At 37.4% G+C, this 12,535-nt stretch overlaps 1 long non-coding RNA gene across 1 annotated transcript; it reads left to right on the top strand.

The window, feature by feature from the left end:
* Window positions 1–228: 228 nt before the first annotated feature.
* Window positions 229–11,830, top strand: LOC143440283 (uncharacterized). The gene is made up of 3 exons (XR_013108068.1): window positions 229–705; window positions 8,580–8,729; window positions 9,088–11,830. It is a non-coding gene; the product is annotated as an uncharacterized LOC143440283 (long non-coding RNA).
* Window positions 11,831–12,535: the final 705 nt, after the last annotated feature.

The following is a 12,535-nucleotide window of genomic DNA, read 5'->3' as shown; positions in this document are numbered from 1 at the left end:
TCTTTTTACTTTTTTTAAAAACCTCTTTTCAAACCCTTTCAAACTCTTACCAAATCGTCCTTTAAAATTTGAAGTTTTACTGAGATTTATTTAGATTTCAGATTTTGTATTTAGCTTACATGAATTGCTTTCTCTAAGTAATTTTCAACCTACATGATTTTCAATGTCAAAACCAGACTCAAGACCTTAGTAAATAGAAAATTCTTTGAGATCTGGGGAAAACAAATATAAATTTCACAAATTGCAAAGTACCTGTTTGGATTTTTTTTTTAAAAAAGATATCAAGAATTGACTCCAGGATTGTAAACTGATGGTCATGTCAGATACTAGTTTAGATTATCGTAGAAATATATATATCCTGGGTTGAACAGATAATAGGTTGCTAGAAACAGTCAACATTTGCTTGTGCAGATATGCAATGAGTAGATAGATAGTCTTTAACAACCCCAGACATTCGCAGACTATGGCATTTAAAGATGTTTTCTTTAATATAAGACTTTTTTTTGACATTAAGACATGTCAGATCCTGGAAGTACTACACTTGACTTGGAAGAAGATGATGAACATCAAAGGATCTCCGTTTGCAGATGGCTTCATCTGTGGTAAGCTAGCCACTGGGCAAAGAAAATGCCCCAACTTCCTCTGCAGACAGATTGCTGTCCAGAAAGAACAGGGGAGTTGACTGCCAAGCTCTGCCAAGATAGGGTAAGCCAGTCCTTAATAATTCTTGCTTCACAAAAGGCCTGTCAGATATTCTAGGCCAGAAAGCTGAAGACGATGCCATGATGGCAGTCAGCTGGTTTTGTCATTTTTGTATTTATATCATCCAGGGTTTTATGCCTGTTATTTTATGACTATGACTATGCCTATTAGGACCTGAAAATGATCATGCCCACAGTTATGATGGGTCTTCCTACAAGTAACATTAACAAGCTCACCCCACTGCAGGCATGTCCATCTGCCCATTCCAGGTAATTTTAGGCATTGTCAACTTGACAACAGGTAACAATACTTACTTTTATGTGTATCAGTCAGTAAGCCCTTGCTTGATCCAAATCAAGAATATCAAGACTCTAATCTGCCAGTCACACGAATTTCATGGGTAATTTACATAAAACAGGTACTCAGAACTGTATATTGGTCAGTAAAATGTGAAGAGTTGGTGAAAATAGTTCAGATCTTTATTTTGTAAGCACTGGGTGAAACACAAGAAGGTAGGGGTCTTATTTCTTGACAAGTTTATAAGAGGAAACATCTAAAAGCTTAGATGTAAGTGTCTCAGCCTCATTGGTTAAATTGGTCTTTGTGAAATCATAATATTAGTGACAATAGTTTTGGAGTATTTCTCCATAAAGTGTTTTAACCTCATTTTATATATGGCTTTATTAAATATCGTGAATGCTGACTACTCTTCAGGGTCCTGATCTCAGGTTTTGGGTAGTGACTGAAGGTCATTCTTTGTTATATTCTGTGATACATCCATTCCATGAAGGAAGTAGAACCTTTGCATACTAGCACAGAGCTAGTATAATATTTTCAACATAATATTTTTAATTTATTTTTTGAGAATTTTATATGTGCATACAATATGTTACATGTGCCTCCAACTCTTCTTAAGTCTCCCAACTTTATGACTTCTTTTTCATTTTAATTTTACATAACCCACCGAGTTCAGTTAGTGCTGCTCATATATGCATGGCTTCTGAGCCATCCACTGGAGCATAGTTAACCCACCATGGATCACATTCCTAAAACCAAGGAAACCAAAACTTTCTCTTCCCTCTCAGTCATCAACTATCAATAGGCATGAGAGCTCATGTATTCTTCCCTCATACATGATGGGTGTCAACTGGCTTTATTTTGTGATGGTCTTGTTTAGGCTGTGAGTTCCTGAGTGAAATGATCCTGTTGTATTCAGAAGACAAAGCTGGTTCATCTTTCATGGTGTTCTCAATGAACAAAAATGCTTCTTTGATGAGGAGTGAGAGTTGTGCTAATTTATTGTAATACAGATATGTATTTAGAAGGCATCTGGATACTTTGTCTGTTTAGTATACCAATTGTAATAGGCTCATGCTTAGGGACTATAACTCATAGTTTCTTGGCCAGATTTTCTGTATTAGTCATGTAAAATCTCCCAGGGAGTAGATCTTAAATGCAACAAGAAATTGACTGGCTACTTCTAAAACAGTCATCCTACTATTTTATCGATGGGACATATCTTACTAGACCTGTCATTGTTGTAGCTCCCAGGGTTCACAGCTGAATAAGACTGTTGATAATGTTTTTGTTTTGGCATCCTGAATAACTTCTGGTATTGTGAAGGCTAGCCAGTAGGGAGAAAGCTTCCAAGTCACTATCAGCTTGGTATTTCCAAGTACTTGACTGAAGTGTGTGGTGCCTTTGAGGATAGAATCCTATCATAGAGTGGACAAATAAGAGCAGAGGCAATAACCTTCATTGTATGGAGGGTTTATCGAACTGTCCTGACCAACAAATCAAAGAAAGGTGTCCTGCATAAGACACTGGATTTTTTTTTTCACGTGGCAAGTATATATGGCAACTCATGGTTTTAGATAAATATATCTTGCCTCATGTACATATAATACTCCCCTTCCCAATCATCAATGTATCATCTACTCAGTATCATCTATTTCACATGCTTTTCAAAATCCTTAATGTTAGTTATCTCTTCTTCCCATGTTCTCCTTTTCCCTACACATCTACTACCCTCCCCACTTAAACCTAACGGTAATTATTCTTTTCATTGCCTTAATATTTACTGTTTTACCCCCTCTCTTCAAATTTTAATTACCCCTCCCTTACACACAATATCTCCTTTATGGTTTTCCAGATTTACAGGTCCTGCACATTAAACAGCTTTGATATTAGTACCCACGTAAAAGAGAGAATAAGCAGTTTGTCTTTCTAGGTCTTGATTGTTTTTCCTCAGTGTATTTTTCTCAGTTCTATTTATTTACCATCTAACTTCATTTTTCTTTATAGCTGAATAAAATTCCATTTAAAAAAATTTTATTTAATCTTTTTTTTACACTCTCAGATTTTATCCCCTTCCTGATCCACACTCCAAACTCTTCCACATCCCATACCTGTCACCACAAGCATTTCTCTACCCCCAACTCTCTCCCCACCAGACCCCTAAACTCCCTGGGGCCTCCAGTCTCTTGAGGGTTAGTTGCATCTTCCCTGTCTGAACCCAGACCTGGCAGTCCTCTGATGTATATGTGTTGGGGGCCTCATATCAGCTGATGTGTGCTGATATGAAAACTCCATTTTAAATAGATACTTTATTTTTCTTATTTTTCCATTAGTTGATGAACATCTGGGCAGTTTTCCTTTCTTAGCTATTGTCCCTTTTTCCTACTGACCTCTATTGTGCCGCTTGCCTCAAACCCTGGCTAGTGCCTCTTGCTTTAGTTTTCCGTGCTTTTAAAAAATTTTCTCTTCCCATGCTTTAAGATACCCCATCATGATCTCCCTTTTAGCTTCATGAGTTATTTTCAATGGATTTTGTATCAAAAAGCAGGTAATCAAAACACTCTTGGATCCAATTGTCTGCTATCTATGGAAATATCTTCATTTCCATGTATGACAATAAATTAAAATTAGATTTGTAATTATTTATGCTACTCACCTACATTGCCTTTTGTATATTTTGGGCAAGTGATAAAAAAAAAAATCTTTGTCTCTCAGAAAACTGCATCTATGGTTAACATGGGGCCACACAAGATGCCTTGCCACCAGAATAGAGTGTCTGCTAAACATGCTGACCAAAGGCTGACCTAGCACAAAGCCAGGCTCTCCACCCCAACAGTTACGACTAGCAAGACTTTCAATTACAGTATCAACTTTCTGGCGAAAGACTAGAAAATAATCATTCTTCTTTTCCCAGCTATAACTGAAAGAAGGACACAATGGTAGTTATTAACCATCAAGATGAAGAGGTTAATTTACTTTGCCTCTAAATACAAATGCTAATGTAACCATGTAAATAGTGCCAACAATGGAAACAAACAGAAGACTAAGTTAAACCACAAATGTACAGGCCCTTACCACTTGGCAAAACATAAGAGCTAGCAGTATTGAAATCATGACATTAAGGCTTTCATGTAAAATGAATCATAGGACTGTATGGGGCCAGCAGAGCAATTTATCAAATTGAACCAATGTGACCCTGGAGTTGGGAATATGTCGAAATAAGGAAATATATTTAAAATAGGGGAATAAGAGAATCTATGCTATTTCTTGGGAACTGAATATTTAAGTCTCTCCTATCTCAAATATCCTTCCCTGAGTCTACAATTTTTCAATCCTTGGACTATTGAAGGTATAGTTTGGGGACACTTCTAAGGTACACATGAGCTCTCCAGAGGGGAAAAATAAGACAGTGGGAGTGAAGAGCCAATGGGAAATTGTTGTGCCTTCAGCCTGTTCAATGCCACTGCTAAAGCATCAATGGAGTCTTTTAGTGCCTATCATAAATTCTACAATGACTTTGGACTAGGACAGGGAAGTTGTCTCAGATATTTTGGTCATCCTGATAAGCCCTTAGAAATAGTGATCACAGGAGTGTTCACAGGCCTTTGTTTATTCAGGAACTTTGTTTATTGCCTTGCTTGTTCTTTGACTATTTGTGTTCATTGTCTTGCTTGTTCTGTGACTATTTGCACCTATTCTATTGCTAGTTCCTCAAACTAGAACTGACCTTAATACTTGCATGTAAGTAAAATGGTATAAAAGCACAAAGGAGAAGGGGGGATGGGATAGGTGATTTCTGGGGAGGGGAAATGGGGAAAGGAGATGGCATCTGAAATCTGAAATGTAAATAAATAAAATATCCAATAAAAATAAATTCTACATATTTCCATAACAATAAATTATACCCCATTTATCTTGCATTCACATGGTAGAAATGGACAATGGTTTCTAGAGAATCTTTCTGAAAACAAATGACTTTGCGTGTGTTAGTGAAGCCCAGTGTTCTTACTATATTTTGAATATAAGAAATATATTCAATAAGTCCAGTTCTCATGCTTCAACAAGGTATTTATTTGTGCAAGCTAATGTATACTAGAATGGTTACTGTATGGTGTACAGCATGAGAGCTAGTGGAAACTTCCAGGACAATGCTGGGGACCAGCTACTTGCAATTGTATAACACTATGTAAACCATTCCCTTTGCTATACTTTCATCATTTGTAAAATGACTGAAATTTTCTTACAGGAAATATATAAATATTAAGGGTGTATGTGTGGTGGAGCTAGAGAGATGGTTCAGTGTTTAGAAACATTTGCAGCTCTTAAATAAAATTTGGCTTCAGTTGTTAGCAGACAAAGTTACCAGCAACTCCAATTCCAGGGGATGCAATGCCTTCTTCTGACCACTGTAGGCACTGCACACTCATGGTGCACATACATGTTAGTTTACATGACTTAGACCCCCATAACCTCTTATATTTGAATGGCTGGTCTCTAATTTGTAGAACTATGTGGAAAGATTGGGAAATAAAGGCTTTTTGGAGCCCACTGGGGGATGGCTTGGAGGTTTCAAAAACAGACTTCGTTCCTGTTTCTCTCTCTCTCTCTCTCTCTCTCTCTCTCTCTCTCTCTCTCTCTCTCTCTCTCTGCTTCATGATTGTTGAATCAAAATGTAAGCTTTTAGCTACTGCTCCAACATCATGCCTGCCTTGTTGTATGCGTCCTACCATGATGGTCATGGACTCGTCCTTCATACAGTTATCAAGACTCCAACAAACCCTTTCTCATAGAAGTTGCCAGGATCATAGTGTTTTATTACAGCAATAGAAAAAGTAACTTAGAAACATACACTATGACACACACACACACACACACACACACACACACACACACACGGTGGGGGGAGAGATACACACAGATATACACACACTAAACTGAAAACAAAAGACATGCATAATTTGAATGCTTTAGTTTTAAAAAAAAACACTAGTCTGCATTAATTAATATCTCTCAGGATGATTTTTTTTTGAATTATGTAAGCACAGGAGTTGGAGTGGAAGAGATGATTCTATTCTCATGGTTTAGTTGGCCACATTCCTTAATTTCTTGGAGCCTCTCTTACTTCATCTATAAAATAAGAATAATAGCATTATTCTCTGCCAAGACAGTTGTAAAATTCTAAGAGATCATAACATATTTGAGTGCTAAAATTTATTATAAAACACAATGCATTATTGGTATTGCATTGCAGTTAATTATGTTCTATGCATGCCAATTTTAACAATTAAACTATATAAATAATAAGGTAGAAAAGCTCCAAGATAACCCTTTTTTACTCCAACACTATCCATTGAGGTTTTTCTTTTTTATGAATATAAACTGTATCCTTTTCCAAAGATAAAATGATGAAATAAACAATAAGAGTTGGGATATAAAGAATTCCTCCTACAGAGGAAATGGTGCCACTCACAGTGGGCTGGCAATTCTTATATCAATTACCAATCAAGATAGTTTCCCCACATACATGCCTACAGGCCAATCTAATTGGGAAAATGTCTCAAATGAGAATCTCTTATCTGTTCCAGATAGCGTGTTAATGGATGATGTCTGGTCAGTAGAGAAGAGCTGCCATTTGTAAGAAATTCAACATTAGTTTAGCTCTGTGTGTTCTTGGTTCCTAGGTGTCCAAGGCAGATACTGTACTATACGTCTCGGTCTAATGAACCAGTTCTATAGCCTTTTACCAATCCTTTCATGTGTGCCTCAAAAGTGTGTTTGTGAAGCACCCTAGATCAAAATATATTCCTCATAGGCAAAGTTTATATTTTAAAAGTAGTGACGGATGTATTATCCCAAGGAAAAGAGTATTAAAAAGCCAGGTGTGGTAATATCAACTAGAGGATGATAAGACCCTGTGGTCTACCCAGTGAGATTCCTCCAAAACAAAACAAAACAAACAAAAAAGCAGAACCAAAACAAAATAACAACTCCCTAACAAAATCTGGTTAAGAATACATATTGCTCTTTCAGCAGATCCAAATTAGGTTCCCAGAAACCCACATTAGGTAGCTTATAACTCCAACGCCAGAAGATTCAATGACCCCTTTTCAACTTTGCAGGCACCTGCATATGTATGGTATACATGCACATTGTGGTGACTTGAATCAGTATGGACCGTATAGGCTCATATATTTGAATACTTGGTCCCTTGCTGGTGGAACTGTTTTGGAAGGATTGGGAGGTGTGGTCTTGTTAGAGGAGATATGTTCCTGCAGGTGGGCTTTGAAGCCTGAAAAGTTCACATCATTCCCAATTATTCTGCTTTCTTTCCAGTTTCAGATAAGGATAAACATTGTTAACTGCTGGTCTAGCACTATGTGTGCCTGCTGCCATGTTCCCCTTCATGATAGTTATAAACTCTAACCTTTTGTATGCATGAACTCCAAATTAAACATTTTCTTTCATAAGTTGCCTTGTCTATGGTGTCTTAGTATAGCAATAGAAAAGTAACTAATACACTAAAGTAATACATAAATAAATTAGTTAAATCTAAAAACCCAAAGAATATCACAGACACTTTAGTCATAGGGCAAAAGAAAAGATATTCTCTTATTAGGTTTATACCCCCTTACTCTCCTTTCCTCACCTTTCTGCACACAGAACTAATCTGCACATTCATGTCTGTATCTAAACTCTGTGTCATCTTTAAAGTGTCATTGGCATAACCTCAGTTATCTTCTGAAGTAGATACGTGCAGGTCTGTGGATTGCAGCAAAAATAAAATTAGTAAAAGCTCAGTATTTCTTATGCTTTAAGTCTCCTTTCTTCTCTGGAACAAAGGAGATATGAGTTTAAGCAGAGGAACCAAAAGAAAAATCGAGAAGTGTTCTTTCTCCATATATTGTCCTCTCCCTAAATGAAGGCATTGGCCATAGGTGATTGGCTTGCTACACAGGGAGAAGAGCTTAGAACTAAAAAAAGTAGTCTCATTCACATTAGATTTCACCTAAGAGAAAAAAAATCATTTTAAGTCATGATGTTAGGGGCTATTTTTTTCATAGCCCATCATACTATGAAGAAAATGGGGAGTTTTATACAAATCATTCACCCATCCTCATAATATATGATTTGTGAGCTGATCTTTTAGAAACAGGCTTGTTATGTGAAGGAAGAAAACTCCTACTTACAAATGCAGAGTTTACTGCAGCTTTACAATGGCAATCTTGAGAGCCTATAACCCTCTGCTAAGTTTATACGCATGCATAGATTATTGAGGGCATTGTGAGTTGAGGCATTGAATTAGCTGTGGTCTCTGCTCCTAGGTAATAACTATGGTTGTGCAATAAGCATCGTGATTACTACCTTTTCTGTGGACATACAGTGAAGGCTGATGGCTGAAGGTGTTGCAGAGACCATGTCTGCAAGCCGAAGTGCCTCAGATGATATAATCTGTGCTTAATAAGAGATACTGATGTCTACTACCATGGGTAATTCTCCTTCTGACAATAGAGTCGTGCTTTTTTTTCAGAGATTCCAGGGGTTAAAATAGATATTAGTTTCTCTCTATTTCATTCTTACAGTTACAAGAATAAAATAAATTGGCTCAGCACAAAAGGAGGGCAGAGCAATACTCTTAGCCCTCGAGGTGACGTCATCGCCTGCTCAACAGAAGGCTGCAGGCCTTTTTCAGTCCTCAAGTTCCATGTCATGATCTAAGAAACATGTAGATGGTAAGAATGCCAGCTTTCTGGGGGGTTTTTAGGTAATCTGAAAACTATAAGCAACACTATTATTTCTTTCTATCCATTAAGCTTCCCCTACATTATTTCTATTGGTTAAAACCTCTGCTCCTCTCAAATTAAAGCTTTCTGCTTCTAGAATGTTTCCCTTGGGCATTTTGGCTATTTCTGTAAGGGTTTTATTGTCGTTGTCTCTCTAGGGTGGCTGTCTGCTATCGGGGCAGTGGGGCCAGTGGTGCCAGCGGTACCAGCTTTAGAACTCATTGTTTGTCCTGTGTTCACAGCACTAACATTTGCTGTCTCTTCCTTTCTTATTAAAACTGTTAATGTTTTGCATTATCTCCCCCAGGATCCAGACAGAGCTTCCTCATACAGGAATGTTCCAGCCCTGCTATGGTCGCCAAACTTCTCACAGTTGATTGAGTCTCAGCTCTGAGGGAATGCCAAGGTTCAATCTGTTGTCTTTGAGGAAAACGATGAAAGAAAACCCCAAATATAGATTATAGTTTACCATGGTATTCAAGTTTTGTTGGCATGTATTACTACTATACTTTGGGTCTATGTAAACCATGCTTCTTTTACAAGTTGTTTCTTTTATTTTTGTGAGAATATAATTACATCATTTCCTGTTCTCTTTCCTCCCTCAAACCTACCCGTTCTCTCACACCCTGCTACTTTCCCAACTAATGACCTCTTGTTTTCATTAATTGTTCTTATATTCTTATGTCTATGTCTGTCTGTCTTTGTCTATGTCTATCTATGCCTATGTCTATGCCTATGCTTATGAATATATATTCATAAGAATCTATATAATATTTACTATTTACTATTATATAATATATTTACTAACATATCATATAATATTTACATATATATATAAGCAAATGCATACACACACACATATATATTTGTGTGTGTATGCATGTATATGTATATATGTATCTGCCTTTTTTAAAGAGTTGTCCAGGAATGGTATTGGTGTAGCATTTTTACAAACAGGAAATTCTCATTCTTATAAAACGATATGAAGCCACCACTCCGAGTGGAAAGGTAAAAGTGAACACTTCCTATTGGGTGCCTTCCTGGACTCTTGCCATTTCCAGTGGCTATGGCTGTGCCACTCACCCCCACTAAGGTTATTTGCAAATCATCACCTTCTCACTGTCCTCTTCCACACTGTCATATTCTTGGTCAAGGGCTTCCTCCTTATGCCCATAGGAGTTCCAAGAGAGCACAGAGAAGGGAGAATATGCATTTTCTGGATTGGCTACTTTTATTATTGCATCAGGACAGTAAGTTAGGAGGCAAATCACACTGAATTATCAAACCCCATTCAAAAGTGGACTGTCACAAAGTCACGTACTGGGGAAGGGTTAGATTTCAGAGACAGTGAGTAAGTGAAAAATCACATAAAGACAAAAGAATTCTTGGAAAGTTTCAAGGATCATGCTTCACTGGGAATCAAAACAGAGCCAGTTTTCCTTCTGATTTTCAAGCAGATGAGCAGCAGATGAAGATGTTGGCATGTATTTAGAAGTCGTGGTATCCCTAAAATATGTATTTTTAAATACTGTAATCACACTTAAGGGAAAATCAAATCTGCCTATTATAACTCTGGGGAATTTTCTCATGGGATGGAAGGCAGGAAAGATTGCCTTTAGTTAAAATCTCAACTGCAAACGCAATTCTGGAACTTTATGTCTAACTTTGTATAATTTAGATGCATAAAGGTTCTCACTGGAAGAAAAGTCAGTTCCTATCATTGAGGAGGATGGAGTTCTGCAATATATTCTATCTGATGACAGTTGCAAGAGTCCTAGAAAATTTATACAGAAGGGAAGGGAGAGCATGTCCTCCATTAGGAGACAGCTGTTCTTTCAGAGTCAACTGAGGAAGGCAGGGAATAAGGTACCTTAGAATAGAATCTGTAATCGGCCATATTGAAGCTGAAGGTCTACATGAATTAAACGTGTATTTGCAAATTCAGAGGGCAAACTTAAGGTAAAGTCTTAAAATATAGACAGCTCAAATGTACTATGGCTTTCTCAGAGGGTTAGAAGACCTATCGTAACTGATTGCTCTGTAGACATCAACCACAGTAGAGGAGATCTGTGTACTATGGTCTCCTAGTACACAGATCTCCTGTTAGAAAAACCACACACCAGGACTTCCCAGATTGAGGTCTGCGTTTTCCCACATTTGGGTGAATGCCAAGAAAATCATTAACAACTCACTGTGTGTGTGTGTTGATGAAGATTTATTTTAATTTTTAAATAAAGTAATAGCAAATTGGTAGTTTTCAGGGGCTAAGTGTTAGGCCTTAACTAGTCTAAGATTTATTTCTGGGTTAGTATTCTGTGAGTCAACCATGAGCCCTCTCTTTACATACAATTAGAATTAACAGTGTTCTGAAATGCATTCATTAAAGTCCCTGGCTGGAGCTCTTCTGTGTTGACAACTTTGATTCTGTACTTTGGACTTTGGTCAACAAAAAGAGCCATGTGCCCTTTAACAATCTCTATGACAACTAGTTTCTGATGGGCAGTCTGGCTCCAGAGCTGGGTTTTGTGAGCCCTTTATGGAAAGTGTGCAGATTAGTGAGCCGATGCCAAGTCTCAGAAGAGAGTGGGGAACAATGACTGAGAACTGCCTATGGACCGAGCATTCTGTTAACTGCAATGCCTTTTCTGTTTTTATTAATGCTCACAATAACCTGAAGAGCTCCAATAATTCAACCTTATCCAATAGATGATTTCACCGAGGCTTAGCAAATTGTTTACCTAAGCTCACAGATCTAGAAGGTGAGAGACAACGCTCATCACAGGTTGCTTATTGCTGGAAAGGCTCTTTCAAAAGTAATGTGATGGTCTATTGACTTTCTGTGCTCATTGCATTTAAAGTCTGTTCTGCTGAGCTTTGTAAAAATGGAAAATAACTTCATAATATACATGTGATAAATGTTTTTGAATTGCCATCTAAAAACAAGCGTGTAATGAAACCAACCATTAAAATTTATATAAACTTACTGTATAATAAAATAAAATATTGTTCCAATTTTAAATTAAATAGATCAAAATAAATACCTAGTGTAATTCCCGGAACTGTCAGCTATTCACTATCTGTTCAGTCAATTAGACATTATCAGCTGTTTGTGTGTTCAAGAGCTTTATTGAATTAACTGCCAGCCTTTCCGTGTTTTGCTTGTTGCTATGGTTACTGTTACTCTGCTTTGCTTTGAGAGCTGCTGTCAGAAAGAAAGGAGCATACACATCCAAACTGGTGACTTTTTTAGTGAAAAGGCTTTCAGGGAAGACTGGCTCATCGCTAATTACTTGTAACGAACATTGGAGAGACAATGAAGGTGCCTGTAACCGTCTCACAAGAAGTCTTTCCCAGCATGGACATTTAAGATCTCAAATACAGCCAATGCCAATAACAATATTTCCATGTAACCTATTGCTTCTAAAATGGGAACAGAAGCGTTACGTAGCTCATTTTTAAACAGTGGAGCCTCTACATTTTCTATGATTGGGAAGCATGCGTGAGAGGATCCAGAAAGTGTGTGAGCAACTCTGAGAGAATCTCCACTTCTTGTATTTTTATTTGCCCCCTAACAGTTTTTGGGCGACTGTGACCTTTTCTGATTTTTCACTGTATAGTAAGATTTTCTCGATGCAGAGGTAGAAGCATTATTACACTCCAAGAGGGGTAATTTTCGTTTAAAGCTCTGTGTGTTTCAGGCTCTCTGGCCACACACTCGAGCCTCCACCCTCAATATGGATTTTAAAACTTCATTT

This window comes from Arvicanthis niloticus, chromosome 29, assembly GCF_011762505.2.
Source record: "Arvicanthis niloticus isolate mArvNil1 chromosome 29, mArvNil1.pat.X, whole genome shotgun sequence".
In the NCBI taxonomy this organism is placed as follows: domain Eukaryota; kingdom Metazoa; phylum Chordata; class Mammalia; order Rodentia; family Muridae; genus Arvicanthis; species Arvicanthis niloticus.
The sequence above is the reverse complement of the archived record's forward strand: the minus strand, read 5'-3'. Positions and strand labels throughout refer to the sequence as shown.